Consider the following 17,147-nt stretch of genomic DNA (forward strand, 5'->3'; position numbering starts at 1 on the left):
GCCCTAAACGTTGATTTAAGGACAGAAAACTTGCTTCTGGTTTCAGCGGAGCTAGCACCTGACTACAAGGCAGAGATCATGAACTCTGACCCAACCTATAATAAAACAGGCTGGCATTTAGCTTCTGATAATGGTATTAAATGTGAGATTTTCAAAGTAGATGCCCCAAATTCAGATTCAAATCACATTAGAAATGAGTTCTATGGCCAGGAGTCCCTGTGAATAATGCAGGCAAATAAGTATTCTGAGGTTCTCATTGAGGACATTACTGATGGTGAGGAACAAGTCAACAAATTCTTGTCAAATAAGTAATGAAATAAAGTGCAGCTTTCTCTTGATCCAATTAGCATAATTTTTATTTCAGCTAATATTTTGATATGATAATTGTATTTAAACTGTAAATAATGGGTCAGGAAGGTGAGTCATTTTAGGTAAGCAGTTATGTTTTTTTAACTAGCAAAATATTGGTGGAATTTTGGCTGTCTACATCCAAAGAACATTTACCAAAAATCTTATTGATTAAAAAAGCCCTTTAACTTATCCCAGATTGCTTTCGAAGATGTAATACTTTACTCCCTTTTGTATGTCCTCTTCATCCTGTTTTTCCTTATTTTAAAATCTCTATCGAGACTGTCAATCATTCCTAAGGTCCAATTTTATAGGTTAAGAAATAGTAAATTCAATTACTCTCAAACAAATACAATTTTTTTTAAGAAAAGAAATTAGTCTCAGTGTCAGTTCTTTGGAGAAATTTTTCCCCTTCGTCTGTGATTATGTTTAATGAAAGAATATATCAGAAGAGGAATAGACCATGTGGGTTCCCAGATTGCTTGCCCTATTTAGCAGTATTATTTTTGAAAAAGTTACAATTAGTATTAGCCTTAAGAAATGAATGAAGATTGGAGATGAATGAAAAAGTTAATAGATGTTAGTAAAGTAATTAGCAAGGGCCTGATCTTGCAGGAGTGGTTTTACAACTGCGGTCTTTGGAGGACATGCAACTCTCCAGCCTGTTTGCCTGGAGCTTTGCATTGCGACATGAGGGAAGAGGGATTCCATGGAGGAAGGTTGAATTGCCTTCCTCTTGTCACCACCAAATGACAGTAGGGAAACAGGGAAACATGTGAATCTGAGTCTCGTGCAGTCTCACACATACGGTTCATCTTTTCCCTGCTCTGGCAAGAGCAGAAAATGATAGAAGTTTAGAAGAGCCGTGGCAGCAACGGTAGTGCAATTGAAGTGAAGGCATCATGCCCGCTGAATAGACACACGGGGATAATATGGAAGCATATGTACACTGTTAAGCTATTAATATCCAATCTCAGACTTGTAGAAGGAAAGAAAGACATTAAGTAGCAGAATATTATAAACGGAGAAAAATAAGCTATAACCTACTCAAGGTGCCTCTGTATTACTGCTTCTACTTCAAGTGAAGACAAAATAATTTAGAATTTATAAAGTGTGAAGAATATATGCAGTGTGTTATTTGTTGAATCTGTACTTCCGATTTGATTTGAAACTGTCTCATTGCTATCTGTTTATCAATAAAATTTTGAAAAAAAAAAGAATTTATAAAGTGTGAAAAGAAAAGAAGATTCTTAATTCCAAAAATGAATCTATTTTAGGTAGGTCGAAAGATTTTTGTCAGAAAAAATTAAGATGATGGATTGGATACAACAGTAATGATTATTATGAACAGGAGAAAGTAAGAAATACAGTGTTTGTATGGATTATAAAATTTGCAAGGAAAATTGAACAGAATAGCAAAACTAGCTCTTAAAAGCAGTAATTTGTGGTTAATGAGCTTTCCCAATTTCTAGGTATTGAAAATGTGACGTTAGCACAGAAACAAATACATAACTTAAAGGATTAGAAAAAATGTGGCAGCACAATTAATTGATTAGCCATAAAAGTCAAAAAGTAGTTCTGTGGAGGATGCATAGCTTTTTTTCAATAGGTCGGCCTACAACAAAGGGACTGCTATTGGCGTCACTATGACTGTTACATATCATGCAATATGTAAAACTTAGTGTGAAATATATCATAGATTTAAATGTCAAAGTAAAACAATGAAAATTTTAGAATAAAGAAAATATTAAAGCTCTAGATAAATAAGGACTTCAATTTGATACCATAATCATGATTGACAAAATAAAAAAATTGATAAACATCACCAAAATTAAAAACATTTGCTCTCTAATAACTTGTTAGAATAAAAAAGGAAAGATACTTGGTCAGAGAAAATAGTTGCAAATTATACATCAGCCTGAAGAGTTTTATCTAGAATACAAAAAAAAGACCCCTCTCAAAATGAAAAGATGAATAAATAAATAAGCACTCAGCTTAAAACATGAGTACACAGCCTGACTTTTCACTTTGGATATATTGAGTATAATAAATAAATAAATAAATAAATAAATAAATAAATGGAAAATGTTCAACATCACAGTCCATAATGAAATGTAAGTTCAAACTCTAGTGATATATCACTGGACATCTATTAAAATGGCTAAAATTTAAAAATTGAGTAATGACCACACCAAACACTGGTGAAAATGCAGAAAACCTGTGCCTGTAGAAGATAGGTTGTAAAATTGTGTAGCTTGTCTATAAAAATTGGGAATTTCTTTCAAATAATTCCATACCTCCTCAAGTAAATATGCAATTACAGCATAATCTCCAATAATTAAAATTCTTGTCATTCATTCTAGAGAAAAAAATTGTTCATATCTACACAAACACTTGTTATATGTTCATAGCCTTTTACTGGATATAACATTTATGCCTTTCAAAATATGAGTTGTGGGACAAATTCAAATATATCCACATTGAAATAGTACATTGGAATATCAAGGAAGAAAACATTTACACACCCAACTACCTAGATGAATCTGAATGGAATTATGATAAAATTAGAGTCAACTTCAAAAAGTGATTTAATCACATCACGTGATTTAGTTACATAGCACCGTGATGAAATGACTACCATAGAAGTGCATTACGAGGAAAGCTGTTGTGACTGTAATGGTCCAATAGAGCAAAGCTAAGCTTGAGGAAAGTAAGTTTGTGACTTGACTTTCCTGTTGGTAACTTCACTGTCGTATTTTGTGTAGTTTAGCAATACATGACCTTTGAGGCAAAATGAGAAAAAAATACAAGAACTTTTTTTATTTTTATAGTATATAAAAATCTACAATAAACTCAATCTATAATTAAGTCAAAAATTTAGAAGTATTTTATATTTCAACAAAACACCTGAAGAAAATATAAAATAGTATGCTGCTGAAACTAATGCTAGGGTAATAATTACTACAATTAATGTGTAATATTACATTTAAAACAAATATAAAACATAATTATATTGTTTAAAGTAAAGGTCTTATAATGAAAAGTATTTTTGAAAGAAAAAATTGGTACAAACATTGTACTATGAAATAATTATACACCACATACTTGCTGGCTGCTCCCCTGGGCATGCTGAGCTGGCCACCGAGTCTGGGAGTGGTGCTGCACACCTATAATCCCTGTGCTGGGGAGGATGAAAATAGGAGGATCACTATGAGTCCGAGCTGCATAGTGAGATCCTATAAGAAACAAATACATTTTAAAAAATTATACTAAATTATACTATCATGTTTAGTCTTTTATAATAGAAAAATTTCAAAACAAGAGGTATTGTAATCAGACAAATTATATAATAAAAAGGGTTTAATCTACTGAATTCTAAACAAGTATGGACCTATTAACATAGTCTCAAAATTTAAAATAAAATTTGATGTTTCAGTAGAGAAACTAATAAATCTGTAGCTCAGATTTTAACATATCACTATCATTTAAGGACAGAAATATCAATAAATCAAAAGAAGCAAATTATGTGCAAGGACAGTAATTTTTCTTCAAAACAATCCACAAATACATGAAATAATTTAGCACAGTAAAAGGGCATGGGATTAAAAGACTGTCAGAGAGAATTAACAATTTTCTCTGCATTCTCTGAATTATTGTAGTGTTCTATTAAGCATATGACAATTTTATTAAGAATGCTAAGTATGATTTTGCATTTTTCCTACTTAATCTTCTTAGAATTTCAGTATTTGCAAAATCAGTGATACTAGAAGCAGTCATGAAACACTTGAGTTTTCTTTCCCACTGGTAGGATGTTATTCTCATTCTACTAATGTTTGTGTCGCATCTTTTTCCAAGTTGAAGATGTGCCAAGTGAGTCAAGACCATGTCTAACTCTGTAATTGGAGAGCTTTGCCCACCATTATTGATGCTCAGCAAATGTTGTGAGTCAGAGTAATAAGATAGGTTGTGTCTCCACATACGTTAAACAGATATAAGGAGCTGTAAGAGGTTCGTGTTTTTAATATATTTCAGCTTTGATATACTACTGGATTAATGATCTAGCAGGTGGACATAAAAAGGAAATTGAATTTCTAAACTACTATGTACTTGAATCTAGCAAGAAGTTACATTTGTAGAATTATAATCTTGGTGTACTGAAAAGAGAGAAAATATTTAGGTGAAGAAACTATGCACGAACAAATTCCTGTGTAGACATAGAACCAAAGGAAAAGTGGGTAGTATGACCGTTATTGATGCCAAAGTACTCTTTTTCTTTCTGGTGTGCTCTCACAATGAATATTATCTGCAACTTAACAGGTACATATTGTTGGCTCAGGCATGCTTCTGAAAAAGATACTCAGAGGTCTTATCATTCAGTGATGGCCTTATTTGAATATAAATGTTTTGCAAATGTCATTAATTAAAAACAAAATTTGGTGCTGGGGAGATAGCTCAATAGAATAAACACTTGCCTGACAAGTACAAGGGCCTGAGTTCAATTCCTGTTTCAAAAAAAAAAGGACAAAATTTATTAGAATAAGTGCTAATCCAATATGATGATGGGTTTACAGGAAGAAAAGACAAATATTTATAGTGGAAACAACATATGACAACAGAGACAACAACTGGAGTGATGTAGTTTGAAGCTGACAAATGTCAAGGAATTGATGGTCAGGAAGAAGTAAGAAAGAATTCTCTTGAGTCTTGTTACCAATACATATTAACATATTTGGAAAAATTGGTATTCCTCATAAGGCATAAAAACCATAGAAATATTCAATATTTGTTCTTTTGTTATTATCCCTCACATTGCCCTTCATAAGAGGATGGACCTGACTCAAATATTTATTTATACCCAAACTTCCTAATTAAATGAATATTCCTTAGGCTCACATTTCTTGCAGTCTCTATCTATCTATCTATCTATCTATCTATCTATCTATCTATCTATCATCTATCTATCTATCTATCTATCTATCTATCTATCTATCTATCTATTGCTATGGAAAGGTAGTCTTGAGACAATGCTAATGACAATTGCCCAATGGCCCATTAGTGGCTACAGTTGCTCTCAGGTTGAGTGGATACTGATGAACACATATTTTATTTCTTTCTTTGTTTATTTATTTATTTATTTATTTATTTATTTGGTATATGGTTTTGCTATGCAGCTTGCACTGGTAATAAAGCTACTGTCTCAGCCTCCGGTTTTGGTGACTGGCACGGCACACCCAGGTTCAGCAGCACAGCATGTGGTCCTGCGGGTCCAGCCTGGCTCCTTGCACTTACTAGGCAGGTGCTTAGACCTCCGAGCTATCTTCCCTCCCCCTCAGTGAACATATATTTCTGGGAAACATTATTAGTGTCTGTCATTGGTCAGATGGCTCTGTAGCTTAGCTGATGTTTTATTCCACTGGTTCTCATACCCACTTTGCTGAGACAGACACAATACCAGTATGGGGAAAAACACATAGCTTGTTAAAGTTACTTCGAGTTCCTATTCTTAGCACATATGCAGTTTTATTTATGAGTGGCTAGAGGAACTGGAATTTCCTTCTCTCAAGCTGTTACTGCAATGTAAAAATAAGTGGACAGATAAGATACTCTCTTTTAGAAAAATCTATGAGCATAAACTATGAACTGAGAAACCTTGGAGAAGATACCAAGAAGAAATTTTATTTCCATTTACCTGGAATACAGAATCTGTGAAATGCAATTCTTTCAAACTTAATCAAGAGATTATAAAGGACATTTAAAAAAGAATGACATAGCAATTAAATATCGAGGTGATTATTCTCTATGGATCAGTTTTGTAATACTGAAGCATTATCCACATGTAATTGAAGTTAAAGCTCCCTAACACACTGTCTTACATATAAAACACTTGACAAATCTTAACAGAAAATATAAGGGAGTTAAAAGTACAGGAAATAGATGATCAGTATAGGACTGTTTTCTACCAGCATTACTCACTAAATTATAAAATGCACATATCTTTAAATTTATTAATAGGATATCTGTCTATCTATCTATCTATCTATCTATCTATCTATCTATCTACCTATCTATCTATCTATCATCTATCTTCCAAAAAAGTCCAAGAGGTCACTTTATGCACTTATGGTATTTTAAATGCTATCATGAATATTATTGAAAGTAAACAGTTATTAATAACTCAAAAATTTAAAGCAGCGGCTAGGAAGATGGCTCAGTGGAATCAGCACTTCCCTGGCAAGCGCAAGGGTCTGAGTTCAATTCCCGGTTCTGCAAAATAAATAAATAAATAAATAAAAACAAAATGTTTTTATTATAAAACATATATATCTGTTACAATAGTATGATGTTTAGGCTGTTTCAAAACTCTTAAATATCTGAAGATTGGAAAATTGTTATAAGTCTTATATAAAACTAATACATGCTGTATGAATGAAAACTCAAATATGTAGGGTAAAGTATTACATTTCTAGTAAACTAGAACATGTAGGAAAACAAATGGAGAGTAAACCAGGGATTTATTTGCAGTGTAATGCTCTAAAACATGATGAATTTATCCAAAACATATAAGTAAATCATACTTACATTTTTCTTAACCAAAATTTTCTTTTAAAGTTGTTGAAGTTCGCTTATCTATTATGTTGCTAATTATGAGAAAACTAGTAGAATAACTATGGAAAAATATTCCAGCCTATATCTATGATCTAAAATGTTAAACAATGCCATAAAAAGTAAGATTTCTATTTTCTTTAAAGTGCTAATTTCAGCACTTGAGACAACTACTTTAGAGTCACCTATTACTGAAGACTATGAGATTTACAAACACTAAATCTTTAAATCTTCTAATGTTTCCCAGCTTCTCAAAGATTTTTTTAAAAAAATTTTGATTCAGATAATTAAAATTCTTCATAAAATATATTATATTACTGGCTGGCATTCCTGTGCTGCTGAAAATACATTTTTGGACAAAAATGATATTAATAGACCAGCACATGAAATTTCCCAATTCCTAATATAACTAAGGCTAAAAAAGAAAGCTAATTGCTTACAAAAAAAGTTACATTTATCCTCTTCAGAGGAAATATATTTTAAATCTAGGTATATGAAAACATTGTACTGTCTTTTATTAAACTCTTTTAGTGTTTCATTGCTTTAAAATATTTCTAAGTACCCCAAATCATTAGACCTTTTTCAACATTTTTACCATTATATATATAAAAGGGAAGCATTTATAAGGCGTCTTCAGAAACATGTTTGATGTGTGTTCAGTAGATGGGATTTCTGGGCCAATGCAAGGCACCATGCCAAGATGGATAAGGGTGGGCAGCAAAGAAATATGGGCACCTTAGAGTGAGACCGAGTAGGGAAGGAGTAGACTTGGGGAATACAAAGCAGAGTCAGGAGAGGGAGGCTGAGTATCGCAAACTCTCTACTTGCATAACTTCTGAAAGACATCTCATGTTATTTCCACCATTCTTCCCAGCAATAAAGTCACTTAATTGAGGGTGGTATACATTCTTATCAAGTCCCATTGTATCACATGTAAGAGAAATTGATGAACCAAAAATTTTCTTTAGTTTTATCAGTTGTATATAACTTGTTTAGTCTGAGATTCCACATAATAGTTTCAGTCTTTTCAAATAGCTGGCTACCCTAGTCACAGTTTCAGGAGCAGCTAACATTCTTTTCTTTGATTAATTAAATATCTATCTTAATATCTGGCTTTGGTATGTAACCAGTGATATCTTGCCATGTATGAGAATTATTTAATATCAAAGCTTGCTGCCAAGCTAATTTATTTTTTTCAAATAGAATTGAAAGAAAACAACTGTAAACCAATCTGTTCTTGTATGAGTTCTAATTCATGTTACCCTTGTGTAAGGATAAATCAAGAATGCTTATTTCTAATGGAGGTTATAATAGTAACTGTATCAGATGTAGGCTAAGAAAACTCTTTGGATGAATTCTTTGTGTGAGAAACAGTAGTCGAATATTGCTTTAAAATTTTCAAAAGAAAATAATTTATTCCAAATCAAAACATGAACACTCTGGAGCAAATAACTTCATTATATTAAATTTAAGTATTCTTACTTTAAAATCCAAATTGTATTTGATATAAGAACTATTAAGATAAATATACTATGTGTCCGCACAGAAAGATAAATAGGTCAGCATGATTTGGAGGCTCTTCAAAGCAAAAAATGCAAACTAATTCTTTTTTTCTATCTCCTCAAAACTCACGGTTCTTACCAGACTTAAAGTGAATTGAACTTGAGTAATAGCTCCATTAGAGCTCTTTTCCAGGAGCCAGTTCCCGTGGTCTCCCTGAGTCCAGCTGCTGATGACTCACAGAGGAAGTGGTGGAGATTAGGGTGTATGGGGGAAAAATCAGAACAGCACAGAAATAAAGCAAATCAACCAACCATTACCTTTTGTGCCAGCCAGAACAAAGGCTTAACTACTGTGGTTCAGAATGATCCATCTTATTCCACTCATTTATGCTATTCCTGTTGGAAGGACCACCAGGAAACCTGTGAACTGCTATGGGACACACACCAGATTCCATGGCACATCTCAATTAATATTCTCTCCTGACTCAACTAGAACAATACAGAACATCAAGCAGTTTAATCTCCGGCAATAATTCCTTTTGTTAGGTTAAGAGGGTTTCCCTTGAATTAGGTTCTAAGATTGGATTTTCAAAATTAGTTAGTTATTCTATGTATTGTAAAGCAGACAGCTCAAATTTTACAAACACATGCCTATGTCTAGGTGGAAAGTAATGAAATCTGTATGCTAGTTAGGGCTTGCTGCTATTGGTAATTTTTTTTTTCTCTGAAATAAAATCAGTCTTTTATTGGCAAACAATTGTAACTAAACTGCACAGTTGTTAAAACTCTTCTTTCAGTTTTCCTTAAGGGGTTGAAAATGTAAATGGTCCTTTATGTCACCAGTAGAATTAAATTTGATAAGGAAGATTTTAAAAGCCTCTGAAGATTCTGATCTTAGTTACTGATGAAATAAAATATTTAAGAGGTTTAAGAAACTTCGCATTCTCAAATACTTTTATGTATGTAAAAATATGCATCTTCGTAAACATTTTGACAAATCTTTATAAGTTTACAGAGGAAGAGAAATAAATTTTCAAGAAGGCAATATTGTTTCAACTTTATGTTTAGCTATAATGACCTATAAATATTTTGTAATGCAGAAAATATCTTAGTTTGTTATGATGGATTCAAAATAAACAAATATAGGATTAAAATCATTAGCCTATCAAAAACATGAGCAAGCAATTTATAATTTTGATAATATTTATAATTCAGAACTTAAAAATAGAATTTTCTTTTTATCATCTCCAGAAAGAGATATGTATGAGAAATTATCTTCAAATTATATAAGTAATAAAAATATTTGGTATAATTTTGTTGGGTATTATTTGTTCTAAAATTTATAATGGTGATAGCTGCACAAGCACGTGGCCATAGACTTTAGAACTATTGGACTGTGTACTTTAAATGAGTGAATTGTATAATATGCAGATTATATATGTAGATAGCTTTTAAAAAATGACAGTTTCCTAATAACATCATATGGTTGAATTGTTTAAAATAAATTTTATAGGACAATTCCTAAGAGTTGTCCTAAAATATATTTTCTTGTTTTATAATAATATAATATCCAAATTTGAATTTTACTGAGAATTTATATAATAATATAATTAATATATTTTAATAAGTATAGAATTATATATATATTTCAAATGGAATTGAGAGAATATATAAAATACATAAAATGATTCATAGGTTAAATATTGCTAACTCATGATTTATTGTCATGTATATTACACTCTTATGCTGTATTGACAAAAATGACCCTAAAAGCATTATTTTACTATATCTAAAAACTTTTTGTGGGGTGACACAGAGAAACTGTGATGTGTGGACCTGTGGAGGGAGTTGAGCTCACAAGGAGGAGTTGAGTTCCTGAGGTATAGAGAAACTGAGGTGTGCAGACCTGGGGAAAGAGTTGCTCCCACAGTGAGGAGTTACCACAGCACCGAGAAACATGTGTGTATCCCTACACAGAGTTCGAGTTCAGCATCAGGGTTCTCAGAGGAGGGGTTGAGACCTGAAGGGGAGGCCAGTAGGTTGCGGTATACTGCTAGGCCCAAGGGTGTCCAGACTGAGGCCAAAACCTACAGAGAGATCCTTGAGGCACGAAGGTGGAGGTGGTAGCTTAGGTGAATTAGTCTGCATGGAAGACTCCAGGAACATGATAAAGAGGTACCAAGACAGATCTCAGGGGGATTACTTTCTATACAAATTCCCAATTTATGTTTTGCTTTGTTATACAGATATAGTATTTGCACCTATAATCTAAAATACAAAACCAAAATTTACAAAAGTTTGTCAATTTCTAAATTACTCTTACTGTCATTAGTTTTTCTAATTGTACTACTGTTACTAGAATACCACTAGTGCTTAACCATATCATCTTCTTGGGTAATAATATTTAGAGGTGCTTAAGTAACAAAATACCAAATCCTACACCTAAGAATGGAGGACAATGCCAAACAGAAAACAGTATCCCACTCTTAATGGACAAGGCAAAATCTTGGGACACAATGAAACAAAAATCTCTGACACAAAGGAGACACCTAAAGTACAGTCTCCTTACAGAGAGACTCTGATTGTACCAATACAGCTACCTACTCTCAAACTTTCACAAAAAGGTATCACAGAAATCAAAATAAAGTTATCTCTGAAATAGAAAATGACAAAAGGAAGGAGCAAAATGTAGCCTCTGACCCTGTGCACACACAGAACAAATTTAGCAGACATGAACATAGAAGAAACAGGTAGTCACACACCTGAATCTATGAAATAATAGCAACTTAAGTAAAGAAACAGCTGCAGAAATGTATAGAGAAAAACAGATCATAAATAATCTCCCAGGTAAAAAACCAAATAATAATTACAATGAAAGAATTGCTAAACCTTTCTAAAGAAGGCACTGATTAAAAAAAAATAAAAGAGAATAGAAAAATAATGGAAGCCTTCAATGAGCAATACAGGGAGGAAATAGAATGCATGAAGCAGATTCAAAGAGATATTCAGTAAATTAAAAATTCCACTAAAGTTGGCAAAACCATTGAATGAAAGTGAGGATAAACTTTCAGACTTTGAAGACACTTTTGCAGCTATTAGAAAGGTAAGGAAAGATCATTCAGAAGCAACTAGGATCCAGGAAATAATTCAGTAGCAGAAAGACAGAGGAAAGATGAACAACGTAAGTCTAATAGGCCTCAATAAGAAAGAAAGAGCCAACAAAAGAGACATAAAAAGTATATGGACAGAAGTAATAGCAGAAACCTTCCCAAATATGGGGAAACCATCTGACATTCATGTAACTAAAGCATACAAAACTCCAAATAACATGATTTATTTATTTATTTATTTATTTGTTTGTTTTTGTATTTAGGACAGGGTCTACAGGGTCTCACTACAAAGATCGGACTCATAGTGATGCTCCTGTTTTCAGCCTCCCAAGCTCTGCAGTTACTAGCATGCACGACCAAGCCGAGTCTCAATTGCCCTCTCAGTGTGCTCGGGGGGCAGAGCTGGCACAGCACACATGGAGTCGAACCCAGCAGCTGTGCTTTGCCTAAACAGGCACTTTAGTTTGCTGACTCTTTCAAATAATATTAACCCAATTAAAACTACACCCAGACATATAAAATTTGAGATCTTAGAAATTCCACATTAGCACAATGTACTAAAAGCTGTTAGAGAAAAGAAACAGATCACATTTAAAGGAAAAATCATCAGAATAACAGCAGATTTCTCCTCACAAACAATCAAGTTCAAGCAGAGCATGGAAAAAAGTATTTCAAGTCCTAAAAGAAAACAAATTTCAACCCAGACTGATATACTCTGCAAAACTCTCTTTCAAATTTAATGGAGAAGTAAAATACTTCATGACAAAGAAGAACTAAAAGCATTTCATGACCACCAAACCAACCCTACACAGAGAACTAAAAGATATTCTGGAAAAGGACCATAACTCCAAGAATGACAAGGGAAAGAACCCACCAAACAGGGAAAATAACTAAACATAGGAGAAAAGTAGGGAACCAACAACAGAAAAATAACATGACAAGTGCAAGTCAATATATATCAATTATAAGAACTAAAGCAAACAGACTCAATTCACCAGTAAATAGAAATAGATTGGCAGAGTAGAGTAAGAACCAAAATCCAACAATATGCTGTATACTAGAAATATATTCAATGCATTAAAAATTCATAGGCTGAAAGATAAAGGATGGAAAACAATACTACATGCTCCAGGACCTTAGAAAAAGCTAGGGTAACTATCCTGTACACAGAAATCTTGAATTTCAAATCAAGAATGATCAAATGAGATAAAGTTCATTGCACAGTGGTTTGAGAAAAAATTCAAGAGGAAGACACAATGGTCATAAATATATACACACTCAAATACATAAGACAAATATGAATGGATAAGAAAAATCTAATAACCAATATCACAATGATTTTTTCTTACCTGTTTTGTTTTAATTTATTTTAAACAGTGTATACTAATTGAGAAGGCATAAGAAAAGATACACATTTAAAATACCAAAATGAGAGATATTCAACCATGGCCTTTATATTATATGTATATTGCTGTCCTCAATGTTGTTTTACAGATCACAGATATCAGCATACAGAGTTAGTCAAGGTGAAAATTCTAAACATTAACTGCTATTTTCAAAAAATACTGATGGAAATTAGGAGTACAATCATATCAGCCATCCTGTGTCTTAACAAGGGGACTTAAACTCCACCTTATCTCACAAAGATAAGTCAAGCAGACAAAAAATTAGCAAAAAGGTAGCAGAACTGAATCAGACCTTTGAAAAAATGGATTTAGTGGACTTATACAGACTGTTCCCCCCAACAACATCTGAATACACATTCTTTTTAGGTGCGCATAGGATGTTTTCTAAAATAGACCACATATTAGACTATAGGTCATGCTAAAGCATATGCAAGAAAAAATAAATTATCTCACGCGTATTATCTTACCACAGTGTATAGAACCTAGAAATCAATAACAAAAGGAACCACAAAAACCCCAAAAACATGAAAATTATATAAAACTTTGCTTAGCAACCAGTGGGCTAAAGATGAAGTTAAAGACATTAAACAATATGTGCTAGGCCTGATATGTCTGTGTGACCACATGAGGCCCACCAGATCCACATTCCACCCAGCACACAGGCCCAGGGTGTGTGTGTGTGTGTGTGTGTGTGTGTGTGTGTGTGTGTGTGTATGTGTAAAATCCTCCATCAGACAGGCCCAGTGTGGAATCCTGCAGCAGAACTTCCTGCAGAGGGGCTAGAGGCAAGACCCACCCAGCTCATCCAGGAGCAGAACATCTTGACAGAGTGGCACAGAGGGTTCATTTCCAAGGGCTGCAGCAGGAAGAAGTGGAGCACAGTAGCCTGACCCAGCCACACCTCCCTGGATGAGTTTGAACTTGGTCGATCTGGACCTGGTACTAAGGTAATAACTATAACAAAGCTCTACACCAAAGGTCAGAAGACAGTGCTATACAGAATGACAAACAGAAGGAACAAATGCATTCACAGACCCCAAGCACACAAGAACAAATGCCGGAGACACTAGCATAGAACAAATTGGAAATCACATGCTTGAAATCTCTGAAGTAATAGCATCTGAAATAAAGAAAGAACTCCAGAAAGGTATAGAAGAAATCAAATCAGAAATAATTCCTGAAGTAAAAAAGAAATGATAACTTACTGAAAGTACTACTAAGTGCTTCTAAAGAAGGCACTAATGAAATATAGTGGAGAATAGAAAAATGATTGAATCCTTGAATGAGCTATGTAGGAAATAAATACAATGCATGCAGTAAATTCAAAGAGATGTACAGGAAATTAAAACCTCAATCACAAGCTGGCAAAATCATGTGAATGAAAGTGAAAATAGACTTTCAGACCTTGAAGACACCACTTCAGCTAGTGAAAAGGTATGACAAAGTCTGTTAAAAACAACTAGAATGCAGGAAAAAATAATTCAATATCTGCAAGACAATGCAAAGATGAACAATATAAGACTAATAGGCATCAGTGAGAAAGGAGTCAATATAAATGATATAAAAAGAATATGGATGGAAGTAATAGCAGAAAACTTCCCAAATATGGGGAAACAATCTGACATTCAGGGAACTGAAGCATATAGAACTCCAAATAACATCAACCCAATTAAAAACACACCAAGACACACAATAATCAAGATGCCAGAAATTCAGCACTGGAACAGTATAATAAAAGCTAGTAGAGAAAAGAAACAGATCACATTTAAAGGAAAACCTATCAGAATAAAGTCAGATTTCTCTTCACAAACCATCAAATCAAGCAGAGCATGGAGCAAAGTACTACAAGTCTTGCAAGAAAAATAAATTCCAACCCAGAATAATATAACCTGAAAAACTCTCTTTCAAATTTAATGGAGAACTGAAATACTTTCATGACAAAGAACAACTAAAGAATTTTATGACAGCTAAGCCAATCTTACACAGACTACTAAAAGATACAGGGATCAAAATGATTACAACTCCATGAATGAGAATGGAAACAACCCACCAAATAAGGCAAACAGTTAAACACAGAAGAAGAGGTAAACAAAAGCAGTCTTTCAATTATTCTTTTCTATACAGCAGCAAAATATTTCTACCATCATACTCTAAAAATGGACTTCTCCTGAATCCTATGAGTCACTGTTCTTTCTGGGTCGACAGGGTGGATATCACGAAACAGCAGTAGCTCAGTCCCACAAGTGATAACTGGCCACTAGTAAGCGTCACAGACACTGTCTATGTCCACACATACTAGAACTTTCTGCGATATTCTATCCTCAAACTGTAAGAAGTGCTGGTCATATATTTTCCATTCCAGTATTTTTGTTATATATTATTGTTAGTAATTTATCACTATCATGAAAACTTTTTCTTAATTGCTATTTTTGTATATATTAACCTATTCAAATAATGATGAGTATTCTGCAGTGATCACAGATTCACACATAAAATACACTATTTTCTGTCCCTTTAGTTGGACTCAAAATTTAATTTTCAAATATTCAATTTACTTTGTACTAATTAATATTTAATTAATTTTCCAAATATTGTTTAATTTTAATTTTTGTATTATTATTTACACTGTATCTTTGACTTACAATCTACTTTTTTTCTAAAATTTTATTGAGAAACAAATAGCAATGAGACAGTTTCAAACCAAACTGGTAGGACAGTTTCAATAATTAACACATTTCATACATTCTTCCTAGTGGTTAATTGCTGTACAAGATGCGGACTTGAGATCCTATTTACAAACGCCATTAGAACAAATTCCTCTAATCATTAAGAGAATGTAAATATATATCTATCCTAACCACTCTGAATACACAAATACAAAATGGACATTCATGTGTATCCCCCTTTTTGGTTAAGTTCTGTTATTTGAATATTATAGGTGTGTTAACTCAGTAAAATATTCTAAAAAGGTCCAGTAGCCCATAATAGTATTGGGTCTTCTGCTTCACTAGCAATGTCAGAAACTGTTGACCTGAGTCTGCTACAGCTGAACATAACAGCATAGCTTTATTCTTATATTTCGTTTTTATAATTTTATGCTAGATGATTAAGACCAAGGTAAAGCAGGAGGTATGCAACAAGAGTTGTAGCTTTTGGGTCTGATAAGGTCAGTCAAATCCCCTCAGGATTTACCCTGAGATCCTGTACCTCAGATTGTAGATCCTTTGTCAGTGTCAGCCATGTGGATGTGTCACGGCCATTGCTTGGCCAATGTGCTCTCTGTGAAAGCCTGAGAGAATGTTTTCTCTCCGTGTGACTCTCCTTAGGCACACTCTAAATCATCAGTCAATTTCCTCTTTGGCCCCATAATCTCGTTGATCAGAAAATTTGTGACACTACTGAGTTACATGAAGTTACAGTAAAAGTTCTCATATGTCCTGAGTCTTGACTGACCTTGGAAGGCTAGGGCCAAAATGTTGGCTTTCCTTGCAGCCCTCCTTTTTCTCTAATTTGGTCTGCAAACTTATGTTGTTAACCCTCCAGAAGACAAGATTATTGTTATTACCATACAACCTAAGCTGTCACGCTTAACCTCACTATCTGTCTGAATATCAAATATTTTAGGAAAAACATGGAACAGGTATTTTTCATCAAGTATTGATATGTTGAACTTCAAATCCCTACAGAATATTATAAAAAACATTTAAAAATGAGAATGTATTTTAAGAAATAGGCAGAAAGAATTATATACTTCTAATGTTTACATAAAAGTCCAAAAATCTAACCATATACAACCTTGAAGCAGGACAGTCCCACAGCATTCCTTTTCCTGTCTCTTGGCTTCTTTCACCACCCCTTCTTTTTGAACACTCATCTACCCAAGAGACAACACAGAAGCAACTGGCATGTTATGACAAGCAGCCCGTATTCAGAAGACCAGAATGACAGGAACTCCAAGCATGAAACTACTATTATAAATTACCATCTTCAGTGCAGTTGCTTATTTCAAGGTATCAGTATATATAGTTAGTCAGGGTAAGAATCTTTCCAATTAACTGCTAGATTGAAGCATCTTCTGGAGAAATATCAGAAAATTTGCCTTGACCATCTACTACATATAACTGCATGGCTTGACATTGTCAAGTTTCCTAGCTCTTCTCCTTTATCTCTCTTGATTA

The sequence above is a fragment of the Octodon degus genome, unplaced genomic scaffold (assembly GCF_000260255.1).
Source record: "Octodon degus isolate 3935 unplaced genomic scaffold, OctDeg1.0 scaffold00028, whole genome shotgun sequence".
In the NCBI taxonomy this organism is placed as follows: Eukaryota; Metazoa; Chordata; class Mammalia; order Rodentia; family Octodontidae; genus Octodon; species Octodon degus.